The 17,763-nt window shown below is 44.1% G+C and overlaps 1 long non-coding RNA gene across 1 annotated transcript; it reads right to left on the bottom strand.

Moving 5' to 3' along the window:
* Window positions 1-1,719: 1,719 nt before the first annotated feature.
* Window positions 1,720-17,745, bottom strand: LOC137403541 (uncharacterized). Its single transcript, XR_010979586.1, has 3 exons — window positions 17,711-17,745; window positions 15,835-15,972; window positions 1,720-1,828 (listed from the first exon to the last, which is right to left on the bottom strand). It is a non-coding gene; the product is annotated as an uncharacterized lncRNA (long non-coding RNA).
* Between the last annotated feature and the right edge of the window lie 18 nt (window positions 17,746-17,763).

The raw sequence follows: 17,763 nt of genomic DNA, 5'->3' as shown, positions 1-17,763 counted from the left end.
TCACTTACCAATTGCCTTTGTATTTATGAACAATTGCGCAGCTATCCTATTCACCTTTTTTGTCGACACATTTAACGAAGAACTAGAGTGTCGCGAAAGCTATATATAATAAAAAGTATGTTAAGCGCACAGCGTTTTTTCTTTCGTAAGTGCGGCAAAACAAACTAACAATCATATCGATCTTGAAAACTCACTCGACTTAACACTGTATGTTATATAGAAGTTTTTATGTAGTAGGAAGCGAAAACTTTATACAAATTTTTTATATTATCTGGAATTTAAGTTATAGGAGGTATAAGTTATAGGAGCGTCTACTGTAGCCTACATAAATATCTCTCATACTCCAGGCCAGTGAGATTCTTCTGCAAACATCATGCTAGCAGCCGTCACAGATCAAACATCATTGCGATAGCAGCCGTCATAGATCAAACATCATTGTGATAGCAGCCGTCACAGATCAAACATCATTGTGCTAGCAGCCATCACAGATCAAGCATCATTGTGTTAGCAGCCGTCACAGATCAAACATCATTGTGATAGCAGCCGTCATAGATCAAACATCATTGTGTTAGCAGCCGTCACGGATCAAACATCATTGTTTTAGCAGCCGTCACGGATCAAACATCATTGTTTTAGCAGCCGTCACGGATCAAACATCATTGTTTTAGCAGCCATTACAGATCAAACATCATTGTGCTAGCAGCCATCACAAATCAAACATCATTGTGTTAGCAGCCATCACAGATCAAACATCATTGTGTTAGCAGCCGTCACGGATCAAACATCATTGTTTTAGCAGCCATTACAGATCAAACATCATTGTGATAGCAGCCGTCATAGATCAAACATCATTGTGTTAGCAGCCGTCACGGATCAAACATCATTGTTTTAGCAGCCGTCACGGATCAAACATCATTGTTTTAGCAGCCGTCACGGATCAAACATCATTGTTTTAGCAGCCGTCACGGATCAAACATCATTGTTTTAGCAGCCGTCACGGATCAAGCATCATTGTTTTAGCAGCCATTACAGATCAAACATCATTGTGCTAGCAGCCATCACAAATCAAACATCATTGTGTTAGCAGCCATCACAGATCAAACATCATTGTGTTAGCAGCCGTCACGGATCAAACATCATTGTTTTAGCAGCCATTACAGATCAAACATCATTGTGCTAGCAGCCACCACAGATCAAATATCATTGCGCTAGCAGCCATCACAAATCAAACATCATTGTGTTAGCAGCCATCATAGACCATTATTTTTCTGTTTTGTAAAGTGCTAATGTGCAACACACTTGTGACACCCTTCCTCATTTCTCTTAAACATCCTCAACACTCAAAATCAACTAATTAACCTAAAACATTAGTTTCTATTTAAAAGATTTTCACTGATCGTCGGAGAGTTTACTGGACTCAATGATATTTGCCGTACAACCAGAACTTGTAACACTAACAAAATAATAATTTATTAAATTGAAATAGTATGATGCTTCTAACTAAAATACACGTGGAACAGTGAAAATAATTTGAATAGTAGTGTCCATGATCATATCACCTGGAGTTGATGTTTTTCTTACTCTAGAGACTGCAGAGCACATGATCATTTAATAGTTGTGTTTATCCCTACAGTACTATCTGCATCCACCCTGACATTTTACAACGTGTTCATCTTGTAATAAACAGAGATATTGCCATGGACATACCTTTCTGGCTAAATCGTGTGATGAAGATCAGAAGGCTGTCATTTGGTAAGCTGGCAAAGTAGTCATTATTTTCTACAATAGCCTCTTCATGTATGACATGTTGTAAATTTTTCTCATCAATCTAAAGTGAATGAATTTGGTTTGAAATAATCAAATTGTTTGTGCAAACCTATGATTAAGAATGACGATGGCAAAAGATATAAAGAAACTACGGAAGAATGTGACATGAAAAGCTGGAGGGAAAGACGTAGAAAACAAACACTAGCTAAAATGATCAAATATACTGAACAAAATAATAAAAAATTGCATAAATTGGTGCATGGTATGGCGGTAACAAGTGAACCAGCAATCAACTAAAAAGAATTCCTGTTTAAAAAGCTACAAATCCTTGTTAAACTTTCCCATTGGCTAGATAACTACTCAGAACTAAAGCCGTCGGCAATCTAAACACCAAGATAAATGATGAATCTGAACTGTTCGGTCTAAAATTACAAAACGTTTAAAAAGATTTATTTATTGTAATGTATAAAAATCTGATGTGGGAAAAAATTGGCGACAAATAAAGCATGCTATTTTAACCAACCGGCGTTAAAGTTTAGCACCTGTAATATTTATGGTGTGAACAATTATTCCATAGTATGGCCAATTGAATTTGTAGTGTAACAGATAGTATGTTGTCAGCTCTTTTGTAAAACATCGCGGTAGAGAATAGCTAACAACCTTTAAAGAGAATGAGAAAACAACCATAACTCAGCTTCATTAAGTTTACCATCTCAAACCAGATGAGATTTTGACCAAAAGAACTCCAGATTTTTATGCTTCAGATTTAAACCAAAACTTCGACTTTTGACTAAATGAAAGAAACTGAGGCTAGCCTTAAACACCCTACTGTAGCATTCATTTTGTTATATTCGGTCAAAATGGAAAAACTTTTCTCCAATTCCTTTTTGAATTCCGCTAGAATTTGTGATTGTACTTGTTCATTAAAGGTTTACTCGCAACAACATTCACATTACAGTTATTTGGTATCAAAAGATTCACCATGTCTTACTCTGTTGTGTTGTAGGTGCAAAATATGTGGAAATGTGATTACAAGCTCATGAAAGCCCAAAAACGAAGAGTTAATCACAGCCATCACGAAAACGCCGTAGACTGGAATCCCTTTCGATAACGGCTCAAATGGGACGTAAGCTGAACACGATGCCTTCTGTTTACACTTTCATGCAACCTCATTTGTCGAAATATTTTCACAAATATATTTCACTCATGCAATAAAACCATGTCTATTCTCCTTACGCGCCTATTTCATCATCATTGTAATGCTGTCACTTTGAGTACTGACATTTCAAAACCTACTGTAAAAATACTGTGGTGTATGGCGTCCCCTTACATTAAGCCAAGCCGATGTACAGTCAAGCCGAGTCAAGCCACAGTCAAGCCAGAGCCGAACCGGCTCGGCACCAGACTGAGCAAAGCCGGACCGAGCTGGGCCAGGTCTAACTAAGCAGAACAAGGGCGGAGTTGAGCAGCTATATAAGCACGAACATTTGCAGTAGAAAGCAGAGCTGTTCTGGGCCTGTTCATTGCCTGTTACTTGATTCTTTCTTGTACACCTTGATGAACTAAGCAGAAATATATGTATTGTACTCATGCACGAGTTTTGTACTAGTGGAGGAAAGTGAAGGTTGCACAAAACCTTTACACTGGTGGCAGCAGTGAGATTGGTAACGAACCCAAAAACTCCACCACAGGACTTGCATTGGATCACTGGACTCTGGATAAACTAGGGCTGCTTGAAAAATGGCAACACCACTACTACTGGAAGAACTTCCTACTGAAAGAAACCCAGAGAGAGCTGTAGAAAGCCTACAGGATTAGTAGATGCACTGCTCCGGGAGCAGAAACCTACTAAAAGGACTTGTTTGAGGAGGCACCAAGCTCCTACTGAAAAAACTTCTTACCGGAAGAAACCTAGGAAGAGCTGCGAAAAGCCTGCCAATCGGATCCAGTAGATGCACTGCTCTAGGAGCAGAAACTTACTAAGGGATTCGGCGGGACTTGCTTAAAGAAGCGGTGTGCTTCTACTGGAAGAACTTCCTACGGGAAGAAACCCAGAAAAGAGCCAGCAGCCGCGAACACAGTAGAGGTACTGCTCTGGAAAAGGAGCAGAAACTTACTAGGAACCAGACATGGCTAACAGGAGAGCCAGGAGCGCTGACCCAAGACCCGACCGACTAGTCGAGGCACTAGAACGGGTGTTGCTGATGCCGAGAGCTCAGTAACCAGCGTCGCGCTTCAGGACTCCCCAGTATACTGGGAAAGAAGATGTGGAATACTTTATTGCTCGCTCCACAGAAGTAGCCGACGCCAACCAGTGGACGGAAGGAGCAACTCTATTGCACCTCTGGGAAGCGTTGGGTGATCAGACTGAGGACTATGGGCGAGCCGAGGACCAGGAGGCTATTTTCAATGCCCTCCGGGCAAGGTTTGCACTATCCGCTAGGCAGGCGCTGAGCCAACTCAAGGCCCTTAGGCAAGAGGAAGGGATGACGCTGCAGGAGCATGCTATGGAAGTGGAGAGGCCTCGAAAAATTGCCACCAAAATAGCATGGCTATGGAGACTTTCTGCAGCTCGCTGAGGGACCTTGCCCTGCAGAGACATCTGTTAGCCGTACCTACGCCCACGCTGGCGAACGCTGTACGAGCCAGAAATGACTATCTCCAAATCCAAGGAGGCGAGCGTAGGCCCACCGGATCTTCGGTGCGAGTCCTGGAGGGAGGAACCTCTGACCAGGTAAACTCAGCCGAGACATATGTCATAGGACAACTAGCCCGGCTGGTCCAAACTCTCATGGACAAGGTGGAGCGGCTCCAGGAGCAGGTGCATGACCCAGCTGATAAAAGGAGATAGCCAGCTACTCTTTGCTGAAAATGTGGCCAACCAGGGCATGTACAAAAGAGCTGCCCTCGCCACACCAGACCAACTTCGAGAAACGAAAAACGGCCACAACAGTAGCTCCAACTACTGGCTATGACAATGCCAAGCAAACACGGAAATATACTAAGATTTTGTGAGACTCGACGACAGCTGATGGCTGGTCCCAACCAGCAAGGACTAGGCCAAGGAAAATTTGTGTACAGAAAAAACCTGTGGTAACACAGAATTATTACCAGTCCTTGGGTGAGATTAGTCTGAACAGCCACCCTGTCGCGAATATTGCCTATGCCCCTCCGTGCGAATAGTAGGGACGTAACCTGATGCGCCGGAGGGTGACCCCCAAATCTCCTCCACCACAGACACTGAAAACCATCCCCACTGGACCGAACAGTCGGAATCCTGCCTTAAAAGCGGCACGGCCGACCCCTTCTCCGCCTTTGGGGTGGCAATCACTGGAGCAGCAGAATTGCTCCGGGCGTGGTACGGCCCGAGGTACTGACCTCGCCCACCACGGAAAGGAAGCCTTTCAGGCCTCATGGAGGATGTCCCCGAGGACACCACTAGGGCGCAAGCTCTCAGCCGACTGCACTCCACCAGCTATTTCCTCCCAAGAAAAGTGGAGGGATGGCCCATCCAGTTCCTACTGGACACAAGATGCACCACCAACCTGATCAATAAACAGGTATTTGATCGATTGCCAAGAACCGTGCGGGACCGACTCAAAGAGACTGACAGCCACGGACTATTGGCTGATAAAACACGGTTTCCCTTCTTCGAAATAATCCGTCAAACTATTCGCTTGAGGGACGTGAAGACGGAGGAGGTTTTCGTAGTGAGCCGACTGAGCGAGATTGTCATCCTCGGAATGCCGTTTTTCGTGGCTCATCAATGCGCTCTCGAGTTTGAGCAACCGGTGGTTCGGGTGGATAGCAGACAGCTGGTCTGCACGGACCGGCATGGGCGGTTGCTACAGAACAAAGTGCAGGTGGTAAGGGGGTTAGTGGTTTTCGCCCGGACAGAGATGATGATACACTGTCGCATCACCACATGGAACTATTGCCCCATAGGACTAATCAAGGGATTTCCCGACGAACCTCCCGTGACCAGTGACCTAAACCAGCCGGGACCCAAGGGACAAGTCATCACCCCTTGCATGAACACTACGGAGCGGCCAATGACTTTTCGGTCCGGAACCACTATCGGCACGTAAACGGGAGTGGAAGCCCCACAGGTCAAAGAGGATGATCCCTTACTGTGTGATGCCGGTCCGACTTCAATCAATGGAGTGCTGGCTCACCTTGAGGAGTTGTTCCAGTCGGCTTGGCCGTACTGTGAGGACAGGGGACAAACGTCTAGGTTGGCAAGCTTGATGCGTCGGTATGCCACCATATTTAGTACGGGTGATGACGACATGGGAAGGACCTCGGAGGTGGAACATTCTATTCCACTTAAGGAAGGTACTCGGCCAATCCGACAACCCCCTCACAGACTCAGACCAGAGAAGGAGGCAAAGGCCAAGAGGCAGGTCCAGGACCTGCTCAAACGAGGACTCATCGAGCCCGCGGGAGGAGCTTGAAGCTACCCCGTAGGATTGGTTCGGAACAAGGATGGGAAATGGCGCTTTTGTATTGATTACCAGCGTCTCAACGCCATCACGGAGCAGGATGCCTACTCGCTACCCAGGATCGACGACAGCCTGGACACCCTGTCCGGCAGTCGCTATTTTAGCACGCTCGGTCTGGTGAGCGGGTACTGGCAGGTTCTCCTGGAGAAGTCAGCCTTCTCGACACGGTACGGGCTGTGGAAGTGGAAGGTGTTGCCTTTCAGATTGGTGTCTACCCCCGCCACCTTTCAAAGACTCATGGAACGCGCACTACATGGCCTCCACTGGAGAACGTTGCTGCTATATCTGGATGATATTATCATCATGGCCCCGGATTTCGATACGCATCTACATCGGCTGAAGGAGGTCTTTCAGAGACTTCACAAGGCCGGACTAAAGCTGAAGCCTTCCAAATGCAAACTATTACAACCCCAGGTACGCTAACTGGGGCACATAGTAAGCCAGAACGGAGTCTTTACAGACCTTGATAAAGTGGAGGCAGTAGCAAAGTGGCCGACTCCGCGCGGAGTAAGAGAACTCCAAAGATTCCTCGGGACGGTTGGTTATTACCGACAATACATCCCGGAGTTCGCCACTATAGCACACCCCTTGCACCGACTGACTGCAAAGGGAGAGCCCTGGAGATGGACGGAGGAAGAGTAGGCCGCTTTCGACACGCTAAAGAAAAGCATCAGCACCGCCCCGATCTTGGGCTATCCCGATCCTCGGAGGCAGTACATCCTGGACACAGACGCCAGCGGATGTGGAGTAGTGGCCGTGCTGTCCCAAGTGCAGGAGGGCTGCGAGAGGGTCATTGCCTACTACAGCAAGACCCTCACCCCCTCAGAACGCAATTACTGCGTCACTCGACGGGAGCTACTTGCAGTAGTGAAGATGGTCAAACACTTCCTGCCGTATCTGTATGGCCAGGAGTTTTTCCTGCGAACAGACCACGCACCACTCCGGTGGCTATGCTGGAAGAGTGAACCCTCAAACCAAGTAGCCCTGTGGCTTGAGATCTTGGCAGAGTTCCGCTACATCCTGGAGCACCGGTCAGGGACTCGCCACGAGAATGCAGATGGATTGAGCAAGCAAACCTGCGAGGACTGCTGGCAATGCGCAAGCATTGAACAGAGGGACGGGGGCCCTTCACGGAAGGAGCTGGCAAAGGAACAAGGGCCGTTAGCCACATGGGTACCGACCAGTTGCCTGGATGGGACTCCCGCCCTCGATGGGGCTGGCAACCTGCATGGGACTTCCGCCCCAACAGTGGCGGGATTGAACCTGGGTGCCGGGGGCTCCCCCGAGGAGCTATCAGCCCCGCCAGGAGTGACAGGACCAAAGGGCGAACTAGCAAGGACACAGGCTACCGGTCAGGGACCAGTGGCCATCATGTACCATGCCATCGCCACAGAAGAGGTGCCAGCAGAACACCTGGAGGTCGGGGGAGCAGAGAGCTGGACATTCTGCATCACATGCGGGGCTCTGTGCTCATATGACAGGACAGTGTGCTGGAAGCACGCGTGGCCCCGCAGGGCCACGCTAGATGGTGTGCCATCTGCCCCCCAGGTCATGCGGAAAACCATGGTGTGGCAAACGCATGCCTTGGCTCACTCTGGGGTGGGAAAGACGATAGGTCGCCTCCAACTGATGTGGTACTGGCCCGGGCTGACGTCCACAGTCAGGCGGCACATCAAGAGTTGCGAAGTGTGCCAGGTCACAAAGCATGGAGGGACAAAGGCGGCCGGAGGAAAAAGGAGGCTCTACGCAGGACGACCCTGGCAGAAGGTGGCCGTGGATCTGGTGGGGCCATTTCCTGTCACGCCAAGGGGGAACAAGTGGGTGCTGGTTCTCACCGACCTCTTCACCCGGTGACAGGACACATTGGCACTACCTGACGCTACGGCCCCGGTGGTCGCCAATGCACTAGATGAGCGAGTTTTCTGCTACCCGGGATTGCTGGAGCAGATCCACACGGACCAGGAGGTACAGTTTGAGAGCCAACTGATCGCCGAACTGTGCCAACTTTGGAACATAGGAAAAACCCACACGACTCCGTATCACCCACAGGCAAATGGAATCGTGGAGCGGAATAACCGGGGACTCAGAGATTCCTTGAGGGCACTGTTTTTGGCTCGGGGACAGGATGAGTGCGACCTACTGCTTTCCCCGGCTGATGAGGGCTATGATGAGGGCATACAGGGGCACCCCCTCTGCGACTGGAGAAACGGCCAACAAGCTAATGTTGGGACCGACATTGAGATTGCCAGACCAGCTGAAAAGTCACCACCTACCGACCGAGTTCTGTCCTGCCCACGAGCACGCTGTTAAGGTGCAGTGGAAACTGCAGACAGTGCACAAGGCACTTCGGCAAAGCCAGATAGAGGTGCGACAAGAGGATAAAGAAGAGCCACCGCTGTACGCCCCAGGCGACTGGGTATGGCTCACGAACAAACGCCAGAGACGAGGAGAAAATCCCAAGCTACAGGCAAAGTTCGTGGGACCATACCAGGTCTTGAAGGCCTGGGGGAACCACACATATCTGCTGGAATGGCAGGGACAGTCTTCCATCCAGAGCGAGAGAAGGCTGAAGCCTTATCACGCTTGCCCAGAGAGGTTGGGGCAGGCCCCAGCCATACTGGAGCCAAGGAGAGACCCCAACATAAAGGGCGCTCGACCCAGCAGGCCAGAGAAAAGGCAAGAGGAGGGCAGAATAGATCGTGTACCATTAATGCCACCCCAAGCTGAGAAAAGTTGCTAATAGAAGCTGTAAATAATCGAGGGGAGGAGGTAACTCCCGAGGAAAATTCGGCCGGACTGGAGAAAGAAGGAAGTCCAGGACGCCCTCCAAGTTCCGAGGAAATCAATCCGGCCACACGGAACAAAGTTCTGGGAGAATCGGAATCGAACCCGGTATAGACTGAAGAGACCGCAACACCAGATCCAATCAACCCCGCAATCCAATCAACTCCGATCCGGCACAATCCGAGGCCAGCCCGGACAACTAGGAGGCCGGAATGATACGGAGATGGTGTATGCTACTCTATGGAATTAACGGAAAACGGTCCGGAGGTCGTGCAGGAAGGAGGCAAAACGGTACTCACGGACGCAACCAAAAATTTCTTATTAAAGTACTCGTTTTCTTTGGCCGACATCAGGACGCTGGAAAAGATGGAGAGCGAAGACAAAACATCTCTACAGGATTTACTGACTTCGGTCACAATTAGTTTGAAAGAAACTGGAGGAGTGGATAGGCCAACACCGGCAAAGGTGGGGGCCTACAAAGGGAATAACACGAAAAGGGACATGGCACGACGGCCGGATTCTGCCGTGTTGGAGATTACTGAAGAGGGAGCAGAGGCGCTGTTGGATGCCACTCCGACAGAGGACAGCATAGAGGAGCTACTAAAAGAAGTCATGTCAGAACCAGTGGAGGAAGAATGCCGGGTGGCTGCTGTACGCACGAAGAGGAGAAGTGTCAGTCTCCCTTCACCGGAGTTGTCTTTTTCTCCGCTGGCTGTTGCTGTGAAGGAAAGTACACCCGTGATGCAGCCAGAGCCAGAGAGAGTCAGGCCACGGAAGAAGACCATCGTAAGGACCATTAAGTACTTGTCGTCCCGAACTGTAACACGAGCAGAAGAGCAGGTGAAAGATGGGTGCTGCCGGATCTGCCAGTTCACAATCAGCACCCGGCGAATCCAATTTCATGTGCTGCAACATTATGCGGTGTTTGTTATGCTCCTGCGATTGGCAGCACGTGTCAAGGGACCAGATGTTCCTACACCACGTGACTCACTAGCAAGAAGGAGTGGAGCCGATGGCATATCTGGTAGACCAGGACTCCTCGGATTTCTGCCAGGAGAACATGAGGGGCTCCCTGATGATGGGTGCCTGCACACCCACGACCAAAGGAAGAAGACATTGCAGCCCCCGGAGAGGGGCACAGCGGGCTAGGACACCACTGTGCCCCCCAGCCCGGGTCCGTCCGGCTTCGAGCCGGGGGAGCAGGACGACTGTGGAGCCCGCCGAGTCACACACCCTGGCCTAAGTAATAGAACGGACTCCAGTCAGCCAAACCCTCCTACAGATGCAGCGCAGCCGGACCCGGCTGCTAACACAGAACGCCCAGGAGTAGACGAGGGCTGCCGAGATTATGCAAGCGGTCCTACGGCAGGGACACCTGGAGGGCCGAGAACGCCAGCTACTATTGAAGGAAATAGAGCGCTTTCGCTATGGAGCCCGCCAGCATGAGGCTCTGTCCCAGCTAGTCCTCCCGCAAGATGTGAATTAGAGACCGTAGTCGCCAATGGGGGAGTGTGTGGTGGATGGCGTTCCCTTGAATTAAGCCAAACCGATGTACAGACAAGCCAAGCCGAGTCAAGCCACAGCCAAGCAAGAGCCGTACCGGCTCGGTACAGAACCGAGCTGGACCGAGCCGAGCTGGGTCTAACCAAGCAGAACAAGGGCGGAGTTTAGCAGCTACATAAGCACGAACATTTGCAGTAGAAAGCAGAGCTATTCTGGGCCTGTTCATTGCTTGTTACTTGATTCTTTCTTGTACACCTTGATGAACTAAACAGAAATATATATGTATTGTACTCATGCACGAGTCTTGTACTAGTGGAGGAAAGTGAAGGTCGCACATAACCTTTACAATACGTTTAATTTTTTAAAATTACCTCAAAGGAGTGCATATCATCTTTTGATAAACATGACAATCCTGTTGGTCACATTTGATAGTCAAAAAATGCTGCAATAATTGGCCGTGCCATTTGGCAGCAAGTATGGTCACATGATCAGATTATGACTAGATGATTAGACCAGGCCGAAATGAAAATGTACAGTAACGAGCATTTATATTTGGTACATTTTTTTTGTAAAATCCCAAGTGTTTGTCAAAAACTAATGCTACGAGACGTTTAACATTGAGCCTTCTATTGGCCTTTAATTTCACAAGATAGCATCACATGTCACAACAACAACTAAAATGTTTGAGGACATCTTCGAAATACAGAGATTCCAAACTGCAGCGTTTTCGTGATGGCAGCGATTAACTGTTCGTTTTTTAGCTTTTAAGAGCTTGTAATCACATTTCCACACATTTTGCACCTACAACACAACAGAGTAAGACATAGTGAATCTTTTGATACCAAATCACTGTAATGTGAATTTTGTTGCAAGTAAACTTTTAAAGTTCTATTAGATCACTAACATAGCATACACTAGATTTTGATACTTTGTTGTTTATGTTAAAATGAATGAAAATAAGACTTATGAAGTGGTTTTTTTCTGACCTTTGAAAATATTTTATTAAAACAACAGTTTATTTCTACACTTTTTTATTTATCATTCATTTAGAATATACAAGACTCTGAATGAACAAGGATGGATTACAAGTTGCTACAAATACAGCAGTACAGTACATTTGTCCTCCTAGTTTAGTCTATCGATAGATTTGTTATGATACAATCGCTGTATTTTACATAGCACCTTCTTTCTTATTACCTAAATGTACAGTTGGTGGTGTAAAACATTCGAAAAAAACTGCTTTGAGAAAATGTTTTTTTAGACTTCAAAGGACTCAAATTATTTACATTGTTGATAATGGGAAAATACTTTCAGATTTCGAACAAACCGCTTTACAACAGCTTTCTAAAACAGATTATGGTTGAAAACTGTGGTTTAACAAACAACGCAAAACAAATAGTGTAAAATCAAGTGAGGAAAAACAAACCAAGTAGGGAAAAATGAAAAAATGGATAGAATAGTGGAGAGGAATAAAAAAGGGAAAAATATATTAAAACAAGCATTCACGTAAATTGAGACCGATATTAACAAACTTGTTAACAAAAAAGAGCAAGATGCAAAATTAGGTGAATTTAAGACAAAAGGGGCAGACTAAAATAATCAAATAGAGTGAGAAAACTCGTAAAAAAGACCAAATCTCGTAGAAGTACAAAAAGTAGTTCGAAATTTTGTACAAGAATTCTCCATACGGTGAGCCCATATTTACAATAAGCATATACAGTAGACGCTCCTATAACGTAAATTTCAGATAGCGCAAAAATTTATGCTTTTATGCAAGTTTCTGCTTCTTATTATGTAAAAGATTCCATATAACGTAAAGTGTCAAGTCGAGAGAGTTTTCCAATTCGATTTGAATGTTAGTTTATTTCGCTGAACTTGCAGAAGAAAAAAACGCCATGCGTAGGGGAAGGAGGGGTAGGTTGAGCCACGGGGTAGGGTGAGCCATAGAGGTTTTCTTGAAAACTTGTTTGTTTGGGAAGTTATGTGCCCTTGTGAAAGGATAAAGGTCATTTTGCCACCATCTTGGATTGCTTAGATCTCCATTGAATGAAAGGTGAGTGTAAAATTACAAAGTTGAAAAATTTACCTTGTAAGTAAATTTCACTCATCACTTTCAACTTAATTTTGGGAAAAGTTTGTCATTTATGAATTATTTTATGTTTTATGTGCGGTGCAAACAATATCCTTAATATTTCACCTGGTTAACTAATCAAATAGCTAATCAAATAACTAGTCAAATTTACAATAATTCATACTTCGGTAAAAATGACTACATGGGGCAGGTAAAGCCAGCCTGTTGTGGGGCAGGTTGAGTCTTGCTCAACCTATTCACATGTCTCTATAGAAGAAGTTGAACTGGAAAATATCAGGTATTGTGCTTTTAACACTCTCCCCACATACATCGCATAAGCTTCAGCCGCTCAATTTCTGAGTCTTTGGCCCACTCAAAACGTATTTCAAAAGGCCATGGATGATTATATGCAAACCTACTCTGATCGCCATGTCAGCATCTATCAAGTTGGAAAATTGTCTGCTATTGCATTCAATTTAAGTATGACACCATCCAACATATTGTCAGTTTTTCGATGCAGAGGTAAATATCATTTAGACAGTCAAATATTTGGTGATCACGAGTTCATGACAGCAAGTGTAACCAATAGACCCCTGTCTCCTGAATCTGTAGCCAATGGCAGCAATGAAGAACAGATAACTTCTGTCATCAACAATGAACAGTCATCAACCTCTGCCAATACGACAGTGCCCTTTCATGTCAACAGTGAACCATCAACTTATGCTGTGACTACAATGCCTCTCTTTATCAGCACCCCTCTCCAAGCTTTGCTGTCGACAACTAAGGTTACTCCCCAGGAGATCTTTCCACTGCCCAAAGCCGGACCGACAAACAGTAGAAGAGAAATTGGTCAGCTATTCTTACCGATACGCCTGAAAAGATGAGATTGGAGGTGGAGCTGCAAAGCGAAAAGCACCTCTCAGAAAACAGAAAGGTGGGAAGCGCACTACCAACCCTGCAGCTGCTAAAAACTCAACCTCTAAAAAAGAACTGGCAGAGGAAATGGTGGACACCGAAAGCAACGGTGCTAGTGATGAGCTTGTATACATGTATATGAATGAATGTATATATTCCTGCACCTCCCACGAAAGATTTTGTAAAGATTAACTCACTTGTACTAGTAAATTACGCAACACAGATCATACACATACACAGACGTATTATGTCTTACTAATCTCTCATTCATCTACCCTGACAAGGAAGATGTGGATGACAAAGTAATACTAGACAATACTGTCATAGACGTGGGTGATCCCATTAGCATCGGTGCTACTAGCCGTTCTGTCAGTTGAGTGATATTTTCAGTGGATATCAGTAAATTCAGTATTCAATAGATTAATTGGCCTTATGAGTTTTATAAATTTTAATTTTTGGCAAATAGCAACTGCAACAGTTGAAATTGATTAAATACACACGATTTTTTCTTCCATACATCGTTATAGCAATTAGTTCTATAGTTATAGCAATTCTAGTACATCATAATAGATCATGAAATGTGTAGACAAAAGGGAGAATAGGATAGCTGCGCAATTGTTCATAAATACCTTAAAGCACATAAATTACATAAAATTTTTATTATATATTTCAATACATCAGAGTCTTGGCTTTCGAATGAGCCTATATTCAATACACAAAAAATAATAGAACTATGAAAAACGGGGTGTCAAAAGTATATCCTGCAAAGAAAAAACACTTGGTTCAGGTTCTCAAAATGCGGCGTCATAATTCTCATTTAGCCTTAGGTCGTCAAGCCCTTTCGCTGCCATTGAGGCTGTATTTTTCTGTGACATTCGGTGCTGTTAAACCCAGAGAGCGCTAATAACAAACTAAGATTCTAGACAATCAACAATGCCCGCAGATCGTGCTAACGCCCGACCAATACAATCACATGTTCTCGATTAATTAATTATGTTTCAATAAATGTACTGTCGTTGATAAAGGTAATGAAACCACATCGATTAAATTATGACCTGCGGTTGCTTGGCCCTAGGACTAAATGTCAATCGCACTTTCACGAGATCACGCAATGCTTGAAATTAATTAGTCTCATTCGTCACCCGTAACTTCGCATTAAAAATGAAGAGCTAGTGCATAATATCATCGGGAAAATATAGTATGGTTATTGGAGTCTGAGGTACTTATCATAGAAATAATATGTACATGGAGAACTAATGACACTGATTCCTTTGTCATCTTCATTCGTCCTCTGGAGTTGTCCTACCTTCGCCTGCCACTTGCGTCATTATCGTCACTTTCGTAGTTGATAAATAAGCGGTAAGAGCACACAACAACGAATATGAGAATTGTGACATCACAATTTTCGAGACGATGCCAGTAAACTTTTTCGCGGTAGAGCTCTGGGGAAATCCTATAAACACCAACCAATGTTTGTCTCACCATGGCAAACAATAGCTCATTCGAAAGCCAAGACTCTGATGTATTGAAATACACAATAAAAAAATTATGTTATTTATGTGCTTTAAGCAACCGACTGCGCAAGTAATACCGCATCAGTTTACCAATTTGAATGTCACAAGTTGGGAGTATTGTTGAAAGCTATCTTTCATTCTAACCTTGACCCCTTGATACAGAAAGATGATAAAAAGGTAGAACCGCTTTTTTATAGTAAAAATATTTTGTTGTTTCGTTTTATTGTAGATGTACAAAATATTTGTTATCAGTTTTACTTTGCAGAATAGGCTTTCCTGCATTAAAAAAATGAGCAAATCGTTGTAAATGAACGTCGAAAATATGCAGTCTCAACAAATTGTTGTAAAACTACGGTAATCATGGTCTATAAAACCAGTGAGATTGATAATAAAAAAGGAGAAAAGTTCTTGATGCAAACTAATACTACTGCAATTACGGTACAGCCCGCAAATTAAAAGAATCAAGTCTTTCCTTTTTCATGGCCAAAGAGGTGAGTTTGCTAAGATTTTGGAATGGATTAGGCAATTTACAGGTATGTTACTGTTCATATTATGTAAATTCCCTATAACGTATACGTTACTGGAATGGACTATTTACTTAGTAGCAGCACCTACTGTACTATGCTAAAAAACCTATGATTATCAGGTGCTCAGCATTAGATGCTAGATTTGACCTTTCAGAGTACTAATGATATGAAGTTGAGTTGAATGAACAGTGAACTACAATTGCTTCCTATTCATGTAAACATCTATTAATAAGTCTATTGTTGATAACTACCTTAAAGCTACGACATGCTTTCGTGATGCACTCCTCCAGGGAACTTGCACCAATGCCGTAAACATTTGTACCAGATCTTCGTCGAACCTTCACCGGTTTTTTTAGCATTTTTCTTTATGGCTTTTACGAGAAAGGTTTCTAAAATAAACATTGATTTGGTAAATCACATGAATACCTTCCTCAATTGACTTTTCTCAATAGGGGTCACTTGCAGAAATGGCCATTCTTCCAGTGTGGGATTCACTATGACCATTTGTTCATGAGATTCAACACAGGAGCAATCGTGACTAGATGCAAACAAAGACTTCTAAAACAAACATTGATCTGGTTAACAACAGGATCATCTTCTTCTGTTTAGACTTATCCCATTAAAGGGCACTTGCGAAAATGGCCATCCTCCTAGTATGGCATTTATTGAGACCAATTGCTCATGAGAGTTGGCACAGAAGCAATCGTGGTCAGATGCCCTCCATAACACCACCAATGGTTCTTATGTGATTCGAACCACTGACCTACTGATCATATGCCAGCGCACTAACCACTGAGCCACGACTGCTCCCCACATGACTACATACCACTCATTTAAGTACAAAGTTTGACCAAACTTGTCTGGCAATGGCATCACACTGATGTTTTAGTAACATTGTAATTTAGCAACACTAAAAGGTTTGTTATCTCAATGAATGAATACATTCATTTCTACTAATTCCATTTATAAATTGAATCGACTATATATTATTTAACAATCTAACATGTTTAACATAGGCTTCTAGACATTGGTTCATCTTGTACACCAGCTATGAGAAAAACTTTCACGTAATATTCTTTATAAGTGTACTGTGTTCGAGCGAAGTACGTTCGAGCTGAACTTTAACACTCACACGACCTGCTGATTTCAATTAAAGCTTCCTAGACGCAAAACAATTTTTTCTCAAAACAAGGTGTCCTAATTTTGTGATACAAAAACCCTAGCAAATATTACAAACCTATATTGTTCCTATATAGAAAGCATGTTTTTTAACAGTGGTCGATCTTCTACTATTTGAACCATCGTATTGCTGAAGACGGACGAGCTGGGTGTTTTATTCACAACTACCCACTGACTCTTTAATATTCACCTTATGAACAGAAAACTTTGCTAGAATTTTACAAATAGTATAAATAAATGTATTACACACATGTTGAGATTCATGACTATAAACAATGTGCAATGCTGTACTACATGTGCAATGGTAAAGTGGAGTCACATACTCATGTATTACTGTTCGTTATTTTATCCGTGCTAAAGTGACCTAGTTGACTTGATACCCTATTGGTTACTTTTTACTGTTTCCTTCGTTCTCAAAAGTTATTTCTGAAGCACAGATCGCAAAATCAAATATCTCTAAAGAACCTTTATTTCCCAGATACTAGAACTGTTACCACTACGGCTAAAATACTACTTCTGGAGCAATAGAACCTGGTGAGACCATTTCATTATTAATCTTACACAGTGTTGAGTTAACCCGATAAAACTGGACGCACTAACAGCCAAGCTTCCACTATGGCTACCTCAACACCTAACACTGCTACTTTAGTACTAATTATCACCATTGTAGTGCATATAATTTTTAGCATGTGAATTTTTAAAAAAGACAATTAATTTCATGATGTGGTTTTGACCAAACTTATTTTACTGGCATGCTGCAAAATTTGATGTAAACAATTTTTCACGAAGCTAGCTTTTTTCAACATGAAACCTTAGTGTAACTAAGGAAATGGAAATAGTTCCGTGATGGAATATCGCAATGAAAGCAGCATTAAAATGGCTTCAATTTGAAATATACAGTACACCAGAAGATTTAATTGTACCGGTCGTCCTAACAAGTGGACTTACGCTTTTTATCGCCTCTAATTACATGAAAAGCCACAGCGGAAAAGCATGGGCAA

Source organism: Watersipora subatra, chromosome 9 (assembly GCF_963576615.1).
Source record: "Watersipora subatra chromosome 9, tzWatSuba1.1, whole genome shotgun sequence".
Taxonomy (NCBI): Eukaryota; Metazoa; Bryozoa; class Gymnolaemata; order Cheilostomatida; family Watersiporidae; genus Watersipora; species Watersipora subatra.
Note: the sequence above shows the minus strand (reverse complement) of the source record. Positions and strands in the feature narration are given on the sequence as shown.